The following is a 15,450-nucleotide window of genomic DNA, read 5'->3' on the forward strand; positions in this document are numbered from 1 at the left end:
TGGGAGTTTATAATTAGAGCAATAGCCACACATTTTTCTCACATTTACCAAATGCTGTTTTACATGCGTCTCAAATTTCAACTCATTTACTCTTCACATCAGATGTAGGAGGTTCAAACAATAATTATCCCCATTTTTAGAGATGAGGAAAGTGAGGCACAGAAAGGTTAAATTCCCAAGGTCACGCAGCTACTAAACACTACTTCGGTCCCTCCTCCTCCTTCTCTCTTGGTTCTGGATTTTGAAGTGAGGGTGGCCAGGGTTCAGAGAGGCCCTTGAGTTTTCCCCAGTAGAGGTTTACCAGAAAAAAACTGTAAGTCCAGCTCTACGGATTGAGCACCTTCTCTGGCCAGACACTGCCTGCTGCTCTTAACTTCTATCATCTCATTTGAGCCTCAGGGAGCTCAGACACGGAGTCTTCCCACATGCACCCCAGAATGGAGTGAGTCTGGTTTGGTTTCCATCATCCAAATGCCACTCACATAATTTTTGCCAGAGTCCCTCACCACTCAATATTATTTACTTAATTACATTCCTGTTATTTATTCTTTTTACATTAATGTCTTACTGCCCTCACCTTTAAAAAAAAACTTAAATGCAATGACTGTAAAAGATTTTATGTGGGTATCAGATATGGAAAACCAGGATCATCATGGATGATTAGGAGAAGAAAACTAGCAATAAATAGGTAAATATTTAACGCTGATTAATACTGGGTACATACTGCCTGGTTGAAGCTGTGGGCCTGCAACCTGCCCTCTCTTTGTTGCAAAGGGAGGGAATCATCAAGTGAGGCATTAAAGACAAATTAGTACCAAACTGAGACTTTGCTTTGGAAATAATGAGGGAAAGAAGGATTAGGAGGGAGGTAACCTCACTGTTCCACCCAAAGTCTTCTGGAGTTGGCTTTTTATGCTTCAAGAAATATTGGACCCAGAGCCCGGAAACGTGCCTTGTCTGGGGATGCTGCAGTTGACTCACAGCCCCAGCTCCTCAGTGTCCTCATCTGTACACAGATGGCCTTCTTGCCCCCATGAAGCTTGGTGAGCTGTTAAGTAAAGGAAGTCTGTGGCACATGGCCGGCTGAACAGTGACCCACCAAAGATGTCGGTGTCCGAATCCCCTGAACCAGTGAATGTTACTTTCTATGGAAAAAAGGGGCTTTGCAGATGTGATTAGGTAAAGGATCTTGAAACAGGGAGATTATCGTGCAGTATCTAGGTGGACCTGATGTAATCCACAAGGGGCTTTCTGAGAGGCAGGCAGGAGAATTTGAAGTCAGAAGGTAATAGGATGATGGAAGCAGAGGGAGAAAAAGCAATGTGATGTGGGGCTGTGAGCTAAGGAATGCAGGTGGTCTCCAGAAGCTGGAACAGGCAAGGAATGGATTCTCTCTCCTGGCGCTTCCAGGAGGAACCAGCCTGGCCGACACCTTGACTTTAGCCTAGTGAAAATGATTTCAGAATTCTGGCCTCCAAAACTCTAAAAGAATACATTTGTGTTTCTTAAGCCACTCCATTTGGGGTCATTTGTTACAGCAGCAAGAAAAGATGAATACACGGCAAAACCACCCCACCAGACTGGTTCTCCCAGGAGCGGTTGGGAAGTTTAGCCCCTTGTCTGCCTCTCAATTTTGATACATCTATTGCCCATAATTCCCAGATGTGTCCCATCATGTGGGCCCCGTGTTCCTGGGGTGCAAACCCTGGTGTTCAGGAGAGGGCCTGGCTTCGTCAAAAAGGTTCCAGGCTTTTGATTCATTTGGATACGAATTCATCCCTGGCCTCTGCCCTGAGGAGCTGTGTGATGCAGGAAGAGTGTCTTCACCTCTCTGAACCCAGTTTCCCAGCTGAAAGATGGAAATGTCCACAGTCTTTTCCTCACAGGATTTTACTGTGAGGAATAAATGAATAAATAAGTTCATAGATGCAAAACGTGTCTCAAAGGACATATAAATTTTATTTTATTTTTTGGCAATTTAACCTTTACACATGCTTTTCTGGGTGGGATCTTTGAAACTGATTTGGAAATAAAAGGAGATGCTGGTAGCATTTGGTGCGAAGGACTATGTTGAAATGGTCAGTCCCGTGTCTCAGTTTTCTCATCTGGAGATTGGGTCTCATCATTTTTCAACCTCATAGTGTTGTGGGGAGGAAATGGGTTCGTATGTTTGAGGCACTTAGTGGAGTGCTGGCTTGTAGCTAGCACTCAGTAACTGTCAGCTATTATTGTTACAGTTGCCATCCGTAACATTCAGAGCTGGTGAGCATTCTAGTTTAACCCCCACAAAAAGGAAACTGAGGGCCAGAAAAGGAAGTTAATTTTCCAAAGGCTTCAGTGAGGGGCAGGGCAGGGATGAGCACTTCCATCCCCTTCTCCAGGGAGTACCTTGTCTCAGGCATCGGTCATCAATGTTTTTATTTTAATTAATTAATTAGTTAATTAATTATTGTTGAGACAGGGTCTTTCTCTGTCGCCCAGGCTGGCGTGCAGTGGCGTGATCCCGGCTCACTGCAGCTTCTGCCTCCTGGGCTCAAGTGATCCTCTCACATCAGCCTCCCAAGTGGCTGGGACTACACGCACACATCACCACGCCTGGCTCATTTTTGTATTTTTGTAGAGATGGAGTCATGCCACTCAACTGGTCTCAAACTCCTGGGCTCAAGCTATCTGCCCCCTCAGCCTCCTAAAATTCTGGGATTAGAGGCACGAGCAACCGTATCTGGCCTCATCAATGTTTTATGCTAAAGACATTTCGTTTAATCTCTGATGGCTAACTTCTAGATGACAAGTGAGGGGGGTCAGAGGTCAAGCTCACTTATTTCTATTCAGATCATAGCTAGCTCTCAACAAAGGTTAGGACAGCTCATGTGTACTGTGTGTTTATTAGGAGCTCTGGTCCCCATTTCCTTGCTGATCCCATCTTCCAACCCCACTCCACCTCTCACGCCCTCTGCTCCCACCACTCTGGCTTTCTTACTGCTCCTTAATCCAGGAACAGGGACAGGCTGTGACTCACCATAAAGCTCTGGGGTCAGGCTGGCTAGCTGGGAAGGCTTCTTGTCTCTGACTGGCTTTGCGCTTGGACTGGACGTGGTGAGATGAAGAGAGGAAAGAAGGGTGCTCCTGGATAATGAGAAGAACAAGAGGCCAGGAGCAGGAAGAGTCCTGAGGGCAAGGAGTTCATCTTGCCAACTCTTTAGATGCAGACTTCCAGTGCACAGCGACCCAGAAGGGCAGAAACTGGCAAAAGCAACCATAGACTGAGAACCTACTAAGCGCCAGGTATTGTGCTGGGTACTTCACATACATTGCAGCCAATGCTTAGAACATCCCGACAAGGGAGGCCTATGAGGAGGCAACCAAGGGTCAGCACAGTGCAGTGTTGTACCCCAAAGTCCCCAGCTGGTGAGTAGAATTTAAAACGACACCCACGCTCACAGCTGTGGCCCCAGGGCCCTGTGTCATCCAGCTGCTGCCCACCTGTCCCCTTTTGTCTGTTTTAATGGTAATGAAATTTGTTTTAATCAGGTACGATAAACACACAGACACAGGAATCAGCATCATTAAAGTTTTTCTACTCACACAGCCCTAGAAGCAGGAGGCATACCAAGCCACACAGGGCCACACAGGGAAGCAGCAGCGTCCGTCGGGAGGCAGGGGAATAAGAGGAAACGTGGGCATGAGCCTTTACTGTGGGCAATATGTTCGGGCAAGGCAGGGTGGGCAGGTTTAGGATTGGCTAGTTAGTTTGAATCATTTCAGTGGCTCTGGGGCATAGGGGCTTCCCCTAGTTGTCTTGTACCTGGCTCTGGGGTGATTATGGCAGGTGGATTCGTGTGAGAGCCCTCAAAAAGAGGTGGTAGGGAGTACGGGGTCTGGATTGGTTGTTTCGCATATGAAGGAATGCTTGCAGGCTAGTAGTTTATTATTTCTAGGAATTTGCTAGCCCTGGGAAGGGGCAGTCCCTCCGGGGTCTCAGAGCCTCAAATACAGAAATTAGAAAACATGATTTTACAACTTCCCATGCCCTTCTCTTTTCTCACTGTGCCCCAGCCTCAGGGGCCTTCTTTTGGTTCTTCAAAGCTGCCAGCTTGCTCCTGCCTCAGGCCCTTTGCACTTGCTTCCCTGGACCACTCTTGCCCCAGATCTTCCACAGCTGGGTGCTCTGGTCATTTAGGTCTTGGTTTCAGTGATACCTCCTCCTAGGAGTCCTCCTTGATTCCTGCTTCTCAAGCACACCTCTCCTCTTCATCCCACAAATCACTCTTTAAAACAGCTTGCTGTTTTATTTCCTTCATGGCATTCATCCTGGTCTGAAACGATCATTTCTTTGTCTAGCGACTTCCTCTCCCCCTTGACTGAGTGACCTCAGAGCAGGTGTATGTCTATGGTGTGCTCTACAGCAGCCCTGTCCCCAGAGTAGTGCCTGACATATAGTAGGTGCTCAGTAAAAAAGTATTCATTCCATGAATTTGGATTTGAACACAGGTTCTGAAATCAGAACCTGTACAGGGTCTAAAACCCCAGACTGCCTCCCAGTTTGCGTAACGTTCGAGCAGGAATCAGGGTTTCCAGCCCTTTCTAGTTTGAGCTGGGAAGACTGAGGCCCCGAAGGGCATTAGAGAGACTTTGCTAACCTCTCCCAGCCTAGTGGACCCAGATCCCTCATCTGTGCCCCTCCATGCTCTCCCTACATGGTTTGACCCATTGCCCCATCCCTCAAGTGGGCACAGAGACCCGCTGACCCCACAACAATTCCTCTGAGGTCCAGCCAACTTTCCACTTTCCCGGAGCTCCTGCCAGGTGTGTAAACAGGCTGGCGTGACTTCCAGTGATGCAGCAGAGAGCAAGATCGTGTTTCCTGACCCAACTCAACAGGACAGTGCCCTCTGGACTGATGAGCAGAATTCTCTGACACCGCCAGACCTTGAAGACACAAAGTCAGCACCCTAGCTAGGGGCAGACCTGGCCACGGCCTGGAACAAGTCAGACACGTGTGTCCAAACTGCTGTCTTCAGCTGAGATGCACCGGAGACTTGGGAAGAGCCACGTGAGGTCACACCACTTCCTGGCCAGTCATTTCCCTCCCCTGAGCCTCAATTTCTTCATCTGCAAAGTGGGCACAATGATACTCACCTGCTGGGAAGACTCAAAGGTGCTGACACATAGTAGGTGCTTAATAAAGGATTGCTGCTGTTGCTATTATCTGCAGAGAGTCCAGGCTCTCTGCTGTGTCTGCTTGTCCTTGGAACTCGTATGATGAGGGACAGCCATGGGAAGGTGCCTGTGGTGCTGGTGGGAGCACCCATAGGCAGAACACAACAGTCAGCCCCAGCTAGAAAAAGACATTGGAGCAGAGCCGGGGAGGCCAGGAAGCCCCTACCTTGCCGGTGAGCCTGGTGAAGTCCCTTCCCTACCCTTGTAGCTCTACTCTCCTGCGGGACCTTACCAGCCCTCTTCGCAGACAGAGGACTTTGATTTCCACGGTACTCAGCTCCCCTACAGGAAAATGCCGATACCTGGGAGGTTGTAGGATGTGACCTCAGCTTTGTTGATGTCCTGGGCCACATCACGTGCCTTATCCTTGCACTCTCCTCTGTCCCCCGAGGAGACTTCAAAAGAGCCACAGCCAGCACCTCTCTAACATCTACTAAGTGCCAGCCATGGTTCTAAGCATTCATGATATGCTGGTGGAGCTTTTTTATGTTCATTGTGGCTCTGTGGGCTGGTGTGTTATTATCCACATTTGCAGATGAAGAAACTGAGGCACGGAGTGGTTCCGTCACTTGCCCCAAACTCTCACAGCTGGGAAGTGGCTGAGGTAAGATTCAGACCTCACCATTCTGGCTTCGGGGTCTGTGTTCTCAGCCACGCAGTATGACCCAGGGGTGATGGACCCATTTTACAGATGAGGAGGTTGAGGCTCAGAGAGATTAAGCCATTTGCCCAGCGTCTCATAGCCATTGACAGAGTAGTCAGGTTGACGCTTGAGCCTAGGTCTGCCTTGTTGAAAACCCACACTCCTTTGTGGTTCAGTGGAGGCCAGCAGGGAAGGGAGCAGTTGTGCTGAATGGGGAAGGTGGGACATCAAGACAGGCTTCCCAGAGGACGGTGACGTCATCCAGACACTGGAGTGAAAGTTTGAAAGTCTCAGGGGCTTTCTGAAGATTGGAGTTTATGGAGACAAGAACTATCACAAGTGATCAGGCAGTGGGGGGTAGGAGTTTGGGTTCGGTTGCCTGATTCCAACCCCCTGGCTTTTTTTTTTTTTTTTTTGAGACACAGTCTCGGTCTGTTGCCCAGGCTGGAGTGCAGTGGTGCAATCTCAGCTCGCTGCAACCTCCGCCTCCCGGGTTCAAGCAATTCTTCTGCCTCAGCCTCCCAAGTAGGTGGGATTACAGGCACCCGCCACCACGCCAGGCTAATTTTTGTATTTTTAGTAGAGACGGGGTTTCACCATGTTGGCCAGGCTGGTCTCGTACTCTTGACCTCAGGTGATCCGCCCCCAACTTGACATCCCAAAGTGCTAGGATTACAGGCATGAGTCACCACCCCTGGCCCCAATCCTGGCTTTTTAACCAACTGTGTGACCTTGGGCCAGTTACTTAACCTCTTTGTGCCTCAGTTTCTTCATCTGTAAAATGGGTATGATAATAATAGACGATGCTTGTAAAGAGCTAAAAAAAAAGTTGGCTAGCTTCAGGGACAAAGCACCTACTGTGTCTCAGTCCTTAGAGGATATGCTTTAAATCAGTGAGTATTTCAGCTGATTTGCTTCCAGGAGACGTGTGGGAATGTCTGGAGGCAATTTTGATTCTCACAGTGGGAGTAGGGTGCTACTGGCAGCTGATGGGTAGAGGCCAGGGATGCTGCTAAACACCCTCCCATGGACAGTACAGCTGCCCACAGAGAATCCTCAGACCCCAAATGTCAGCGGTGCCACGGCTGAGAACCCCTGCCCCAGATGCATTCGTTCCTTTGATCTGTCTGACACGCGGAGGCAGGCATGGTCCAGAGTCCCATTTTGCTGATGAGGAAACTGAGGCCTAAAGAGGGGCGTGCTAGCCTATGAGCACAGAGCCTGGAAGCAGAGGCCCTGACGGGAAGGAGAGGATTTGGAAATGGAGGGCGTTCCAGGCAGGAGAAAGGCACTCCTGCCCTCAGGGCCTCTCAGAGGCCAGCTCCAGGCTTCACTGGACGGAGCTGACAGCTCCTCTGTCTGCAGCAGTCAGGACAGCCGCCTTTCCCTTGCTAGGGAAATAACAAAAGAGTCCCTTGTTTGCCGCCACCCACAGCCCCGCTTCTGCCCTGGGTTTTACCATGCCTCCTGCACCTTTCTCTCTTGACAAGCTGAAAGCGCTGGCTCTGGGGGCCTAGGGGTGAGGGGCAGAGCAAAGGAACATTCTTCCAGCGCCTCTTATTAACCAATCCCTGCCCCGGCCTGAAGCCCCACTCAGACTTCTCTGGAAAGGGCTGGAACCAGTCAGCAAAACTTCTCATGGTGCCTGAGTTGGGCATTTTACACCGCAGAGTGCCCCACCGCAAGTGTGGGCAGCTCACTGGGCAGCCAGTCCTGCTCTGCCAGTGTCTGGGACCAGAATCATGGGACGTCCAGGCCTGGGGAGCCCTGCCAAGGCCCAGCTCTCACCTTTCATTGGGGTTGATAGGGGAGACTGAGGCCTGTTCCGAGGACATTCTCACCCCCACTAAACCACACATCAACTGCTTCCTGCTTTTAACTTTTTTCTTGCTATGGAACCTGTACTTCTCCAGACCTTGGCTTCCCCTTCCTGGAGAAGGAGCCTGTCTCACCTGGGGTGGTATGTCCCCAGAATCACCTCCTGGGGGTGGAGGAGGAGGGACAGCACCATGAGAGCATGAACCCTAGCACCAGCCTTCCTGGACTCCAGCTTTGCTCTCCCACTTCCTGGCTGTGTGACCTTGGGCAAGTTCCTTAGCCTCTCTGTGCCTCAGTCTCCTCTTCTGTAAAATGAGAATACTGATCGGGCCTACCTCATAGGAATGTTGTGATGATGGGTTCATATGCCCAGAGTACTTAGGGGTGTACCTGGCCCGGAACAGGTGCTAGGACAGTGTTTGCTATCGTTAGTAGTAGTGGTAGTGGTGTTACTTGCCTTACAAATGAGCTCTTGGCTCTGGGGTCTGGAAGGGCATTATAGGGGATGAGGTTTGTTCTTGAATCCTCTTGACATCCTCCTTTTACTCACTGTGTGGGTTACTGGGTTCTCTGAGCCTCCATTTCCTCCCCTATAAAATGGAATAAAGCTCATCTCCTAGGGGCTGCGGGATTAACTGAGATAATGCTTATTCAGAGAAAAATCTCAGTGAGAGTTCCCTTGTCATTCTTATTCTTGGCCAAAATCCCAAATTCCCAGATGCCTGAGAAGTGAAGGACTGTGAGCATGGAGGTGCATTGTCAAAAGGGGCTTGGAAACAGGCCGGGCCTTTCCAGCAGGGATGGCTTCCCCCAGGACCAGCTTCCCCTTCACTCACTGGTTTCCCAACTGCGCCCCCTCCCAGGATGCCTGGGGCAGGACCAGCTGAACCCAGGTGGAGCTGGGATGATGGTAAACATAAGAAAATTGAAAATGTCAGTTTGGGCGCAGTGGCTCACGCCTGTAATCCCAGCACTTTGGGAGGCCGAGGCGGGCAGATCACGAGGTCAGGAGATCGAGACCATCCTGGCCAACATGGTGAAACCCCATCTCTACTAAAAATACAAAAATTAGCCAGGCATGGTGGCGGGCGCCTGTAGTCCCAGCTACTCAGGAGGCTGAGGCAGGAGAATCACTTGTACCTGGGAGGCAGAGGCTGCAGTGAGCCGAGATCGCGCCACTGCACTCCAGCCTCGGTGATAGAGTCTGTCTCAAAAAAATAAAAATAAAAAAAATTGTCAAGGGTGGAGCAGAGCCCAGGGCCCAGGAAGCAGTGGGAGCACAGAATGTGGGCTCGGATGATCCAGGACAGAGCCGAGTTTGGCCAAGAACTTCCCTGCAAGTGAAAGCCAGGCGCTTCCCTTGCCAGCCTCGGTTTTCTCATCTGTCCCATGGCCCCACCAGCCTCATGGGGCTGTGATGAGGAGCCAGGGAAACCAGGCGCTTTGTCAACCAAAAAAGTGACCTCCAAATAGTGAGAGATTAATAGGGACCTTGTCCGTCTTGTCCACCAGTGCACCCCAGTACCTGGTGCACAACAGGTGCTTAATCCATATATCCTGAATGATTATGGAATCAAAAGGGATATTTCCTCAGTGTTCCCTGCGTGCCAGGTGCTACCCACAAGTGACTAATATAATCAGTCAAAAAATTTCAACTGGGCGCCTGCTAGGTACCAGCTACTATTCTAGGGGGACATGGCAGACAGTCACAGTGAACCAGTCACAAATCCTTTCAGCTACGCAGCTGACATTCTAGAGAGGGATAAATAAGCAAGATCTATAGTATTGTTACCAGAAAGGGGTCCCAATCCAGACCCCAAGAGAGGGTCCTTAGATCTTGTGTAAGTAAGAATTAGGGGTGAGTCCACAGAGTAAAGTGAATTTATTAGAGAAGTGAAAAAAAATCCAAAAGAATGGCTACTGCACAGGCAGAGCAGTGGCATGGGCTGCTCAACTGAGCATACTTGTGGTTATTTTCGATCATCTGCTAAACAAGGGGTGGGTTATTCATGAGTTTTCTGGGAAATGGGTGGGGAGTTCCTGGAACTGAGGGTTCCTCCCCTTTTTAGACCATATAGGGTAACTTCTGGATGCTGCCATGGCATTGATAAACTGTCATGGCGCTGGTGGGAGTGTCTTTTAGCATGCTAATGTATTAGAATTAGCATATAATGAGCAGCGAGGACAACTAGAGGTCGCTTTCCTTGCCATCTTGGTTTTGGCCGGCTTCTTTGCTGTGTCCTGTTTCATGAGGTGGATCTTTGTGACCTGTATCTTGTGAAACCAGTCCTGCCGACCTCCTATCTCATTCTGTGACTTAGGCTGCCTAACCTCCTGGGAATGCAGCCCAGCAGGTCTCAGCCTCATTTTCCCCAGCCCCTGTTCAAGATGGAGTCGCTCTGGTTCAGACGCCTCTGACAGTAGGTCCCGTGATGATAACTGCTATGGAGAATAAAAGCAGGGTAGGGAGGGAGTTGGGGATGAGGGTAGTGCAATTGTAGAGTCCGGAAGGTGTCCTGGAAAAGGGAGCATTGGAACACAAACCAAAAGGAGGCGACATCTGAGCAAAGACCTGAAGAAGGTGAAGGAGCAAGCCCTGAGCCTCTATAAAGGAAGAACGTTCCAGGCATAGGGAACAGCAAGTGCAGAGGTCCCTTTGCATGGACCCGGGTGTGCTTCTTAGCCTCGGTAGAGGATTTCTCTTGGATTCTCTCTCATCTAACCAGGCTAGGTCCTTTCCCTGGGCCTGCCATGTGTGCTCCAAATTCCTTTCCCTTTGGGGCCCATATATATGTGGTACCTGGAATCATTACCTTTATCTCCAAATGGCAGACCCGAAGTGGTTTACAGATCATTGGGAATAACCTTCTAACATAAAGATGGGTGGGAGCATGGCAAGTGTCTAAGAAGCAACAAGTGGCCTTCCTTGGTCCTCATAACAGCCTTTTTAGGAGACTGATCCTTGGTCCCCTGGTCACACAAAAACTAAACTGAAGAGCCCAGATGGGATTTAAAGGTTCGTCCCACCCGAGTGCCTTCGGGAAGGGTTTCACTTCACCTGGAGAAAGTCCCCCCATTAGCACCAGCCTCAAAGGTGTGGGAGAGGATGACAGGGGAAAAGGGAGGTAGAGGGGCCCTGGGGGGAGCTTTTGATGCACCCCACCACCCTGCTTCATGTTGGGAGATGAAAGAACCAGCTGGACAGTTGGGAAGAATGAGGCAAAGAGAGAGGATGGAGCTGCCCAAGGTCACACCGTGAATCAGCTTCTTTTCTCAGAACAACGTGTTCTACCCTCCTCAGGCTGAGTGAGGCCACCAGGAGCTCCTGCATCCAGGGCAGCACTCCCACAACCACCCTCCTGTCCGGCTCGTGAATGATTAGTGAGGCCTGGGCAACCACAGGGTGTGAGCCACCGCAGGAACACTTTTAATGAATGGCTCCAGGAACTTGAACTTGTCACAACATCCGCTAATGAGTCCAGGGGTCTAACAGAGTCCACTCTAGGGGAGGGGTGAGGGGTGGGGCTCAGACATCTCCTGGGGCAAGTTTGCTGCCCTTTCTGTTTCCCCCATTGAGTCTTGTGCCCAGATGGACACAGGTGGGCCCTAGCTGCCTTCTCAGAGTGTTTTGGGGCATGGGACAAGGTAAGAGGGAGCCTCGGTTGGCAACCAGAGACAAGACTTCTGGGTAGCCTCAACTTCCATCTGCATCACTGCTGGATTAACCCTCCACACCTCAGTCTCTCCCTCTGGAAAGTGGATGAAAATCAGTTCTGCTCACCCTGAAGACTGAATTAGCCCCCAGAGAGGATGTGAAAATGCCTATCAAGCACCTTTTGTTGAGTGCCTGTCCTTTCATTTCCTCTAATAGAACCTACCAGAGCCTGAGAAGAGCTACAGACACAATTACTACAAAGGGCTTTAATCAGCACCAACACATAGTAAGTGCTCAGTGAATGCCAGCCGCTCCCTTCACCGTCATCTTCATCGCTGAGCCCTGGGGCTAGGGCCCATAAGATCAGGACCACGGCCCTGGGCTAGACCACCACGGTAGGATCGTGGCTCTATCCCTTGCTAGATGTACCCACATGGGCAGAGAAGTTGCCGAACCTCTGCGTGCTTTCTCATTTCTAAACAGGGTCATTGGGACACACAGGCGAGCTAATGCACCCCAAAAAGCATGGCTTGGCGCCTAAAGCGTAGTAAGCCCTCAATCAATAGTTGCTTTGTTCTTCTTGTCTATGGTTTGCATCGAGGCAGAGGGCCTTGAACAAGTCACTTGAGCTCTCTGAGCCACAATAAACCAAGCCACCCATAAACAGTAGTTGCTGCTGCCTCTTGGAGCAGTGGGTAGAGTTTAACGAGGGAATTGCAGAACAGTGCCTGGCGTGTAGTAAGGGCTCAACACGTGTAGCTATCTCAGATAGCAGTGGTATGGCACTGAGGCCATGAGGGAGAGTTGCCCCAGAGGCTGGGGGAGAAATGCCCGTATTGCGGGGCTGTCAAAGCACAGCCATGTTCACCTGCCTTTTGATCTTCCCTGGGCATTCTCTGAGGATGGCCTAATATGCATTTAAAATTACAGATGGAGACAGGGAGGCTCCAAAAAGCCAATGAGTCAGCCTGAAGCTGGTGGCTTGCAAGTGGTGGAGCTGAGATTTGCACCCAAGCTATGTGTCTTCTGGTGGCCTTGTTCCCCTGAGCCTTCACCTGCCTGATTTAACCTCCTCCTTCTAAGTGGAGGTCTCATGCCAATGTTCTTCTTGGCCTTGGCAGAGAGGGTTTCTCTTGGGTTCTCTCGCTTCTTTCCAGGTTGGGTCCTTTCCCTGGGCCTACTGTATGTGCTCCAAATTTCTTTCCCTTTGGGGTCCGTATATATGTGGCACCTGGAATCGTTACCTTTATCCCCAAATGGTGGACTTGAAGTGGCTTACGGATCATTGGGATGAACCTTCTAACATAAAGAGGGCAAGGAATGTAACAAAGTAACAGCTGCCAGTAGTAGGTAACATTAGATATGTAAATCTCCAGATAGATAGATAGATAGATAGATAGATAGATAGATAGATAGATAATTGATAGATAGATAGATAGATGGATGGATGATGGATAGATAGATAGATGATAGATAGATGATAAATAGAAGATAGATAGATAGATAGATAGATAGATAGATAGATAGATAGATAGATAGATAGATCGATCTGGGTGGATAAAAAGCTATCTATCTGTCTGTCTATCTATTGAAAGAGAGAGAGGGAGGGAAGAAGGAAGGGAGAGAGTGAGTGAGAGAAAGAAAGAGAGAGAGATTACTCTAGAGTATGCATTGCACCCAGCATTTTACCTACATGAACTTATTTAATCCTTCCAACAATAACTCTATGAGGTTGAAATTCTTATCATCATTATTATCATCACCCCCATTTTACAGATGAGGAAACCAAGGAGCAAAGTTAAGTCATTTGCTCTGGAAGCTATAGATGCAGGATTGGAACTCAGGCACTCTGGCACTGGGTGCCAAACTCATAACCCATAGTCTTCTCTACTTCTTGACATCAGGTCTGGATTTCAACCTCCAGCTCCCAGCTCCCAAATCCCTGTCCATGGCTCTTTTCCCTGATCCTGACAGCCTTTTTTTTTTTTTTTTTCCCCCTTGGGGCTGGCCTTCTTCCAGGCAATGTCCCACTGTGGTGATTCTGTGATGCTGTCATTCCCATGTTATTCGTGTTTACTCATGGATAGGTTCAGAGTGGTGAAGCGCCCCCAGTCCTGAGTGCCTGAGCCATGATGCTTCAAACCCTACATGGCTCCAGAGGGTCTGGCACTGTGCAGGCTCAGTCCTGGGCGAGGGGATACCGTGAAGTTTAAGGCTCTGCCTTGCTAGAGTTCAAAGTTCAGCACTTCACGGTCCCAACCCTGGACACTCCTGAGGAGTGGGACCCTAGTAGGCAGCAGGAGGGCACTGCTGTGGGCAGCTGGCCTCAGTCCTGTCCCCAAAGTTTGGGCCAGCCAGCTCTCTGCCTGGCATGGAGCTACCAGTACCTGCCAAGAGCCTGGTAACTGCCCAGTGCCCTGACAAAAATGCCAGCTGCAGCCCAGCAGGGAGCTGGGGCAGGGGGAAGGGGACAGTGGTGGTGGAGACAGTGTCCTGAAAATTCCTACCCCTGGGTCCCGGAAAACAGACCATTTTTCTTTCCTTTCCTACACGAAGAGGGCAAGTTGTGGGGCAGTAGGAGAAAATTTACCTTGTGTATGCCTGGAAATCATTTCCCAGCTCAAAAATTAACCACCTGACATGGCATTTTTTCTCTCTCTCTCCACCCTCCTCTCACCCCTGCGTGTTTTGCTTGCAGGCATTAATCCCCGTGGTCATGTATTGGCTAAGCTTGAGAAGCTGGGATTTCTTTGGCGGAGTGGGGGGGATTATAAGCCTTCCTCTAAGAAAGCCAGACTTTGGAGAGTATGTCTAGGTTGGGCGGGTGTGAGCAGGGCTGAGTTGGGGACCAAGGCTAGGACTAGGGTGGGCCACATGAAGCATTTGGAGAGCAAGATTGAAGGAGGAGCTCACTCAGGGTCGTGCATGAGCCTCGCCCACGTGGCAGCCCTGCTCCCAACTCCTGCTGCCTGATAAAGCCCAGGGCACAATGGCCTTTCAATGAACTAAGAGAAAGCATGGCCTTAACTTATACAGTCTACCTCTGACTCACTGTGTGACCTCAGGGAAGCCACTTTCCTTTTCGGGACAACCATTTCCTCCATTGTAAGGACTAAAAGTTAGATTAGAGCAGGATTTCTCCACTTTATTCAGCACTGTGGACATTGACCCTATTGGAACAAATAATTCTTTACTGTAGGAGGTTGTTCTGGACACTGCAGGATGTTTAGCAGCATCCCTGCTCTGTACTCACTAGATACCAGGAGCACCCTCCACCAGTCATGACAATAAAACATGTCCCCTGGGGGACAAAATCACCCCCCATCAAGAACCATTGGATTAAATGATCTCAGTTTCATTCTGAGATCATATTTTAAGATTTAAGAACAATATTTTTGAAGGCCAGCTTTATGAAATTGATCTAATTGTATTATTAATAATAATGTTATTAATACAATATAACAATATATCATATTTATTGAGCTACTGTATGTATCAATCACTGAGTCAGTGGTTACCTTATATTAATAACTATCTCTCCAAGGAAGGTGCTATGATCATATGTCTGCGGCACACAAGGAAACTGAAGGTGAAGAGAATTAATAGGCCCAGGATCAACAGCACTTTCTGATCACAGAATTTCTAGGTGGGAGGCACTTACGGTTTACGTTAGTAGAACAAAGACGTTTTTATTCCATTCACCTTTCTGAAGCAGTCTGAAAACAGCCACAAAAGCAACAAAAGGAGACGCATATGCCATCTTTGATGAAAGAAGGAAAGACTACAATCCCACCTCACCAGCATATGAAGAAGAGCTGACAATGGCAGGAAACTTTGACCAAATTGCAGAAGGAAATCAAGAGCAGTGCATGCTTCTGCAGATCATGGGCAGGACAAGGAGTTCTCCTGAAGTGTTTTTGAACTCTGACACTTCCTAATACTGGCAAAGCCTGGAGCATGCATGTGGGAGAAGGGAGAGTTCCTGAGATGTATGTGACAGCACAGCATTCAGATGAACTGATTGAGGAGGCTCCAAGACCCTTGTCAAGAAGTGGGATGTTGGAATGGCACGTGGGAGAGAGATTGCGTATAGTGATCACCTATATGGCTGTAA

The 15,450-nt window shown here is 49.3% G+C and overlaps 1 protein-coding gene across 3 annotated transcripts in view; it reads left to right on the top strand.

Moving 5' to 3' along the window:
- LOC105496484 (solute carrier family 13 member 3) overlaps positions 1-15,450 on the top strand; it is a 122,749-nt gene that overhangs the window by 35,976 nt on the left and 71,323 nt on the right. The window contains exon 1 of one of the 3 annotated variants that reach the window (XM_071079177.1): positions 11,603-11,622. The exons of the other annotated variants lie outside the window; for them this stretch is intronic. The gene's annotated coding sequence lies outside the window, so the exon portion shown is untranslated. Of the gene's footprint in view, positions 1-11,602; positions 11,623-15,450 lie in introns of those variants that run through there. 3 annotated transcript variants of the gene reach the window in all.

This window comes from Macaca nemestrina, chromosome 15 (assembly GCF_043159975.1).
Source record: "Macaca nemestrina isolate mMacNem1 chromosome 15, mMacNem.hap1, whole genome shotgun sequence".
NCBI lineage: Eukaryota > Metazoa > Chordata > Mammalia > Primates > Cercopithecidae > Macaca > Macaca nemestrina.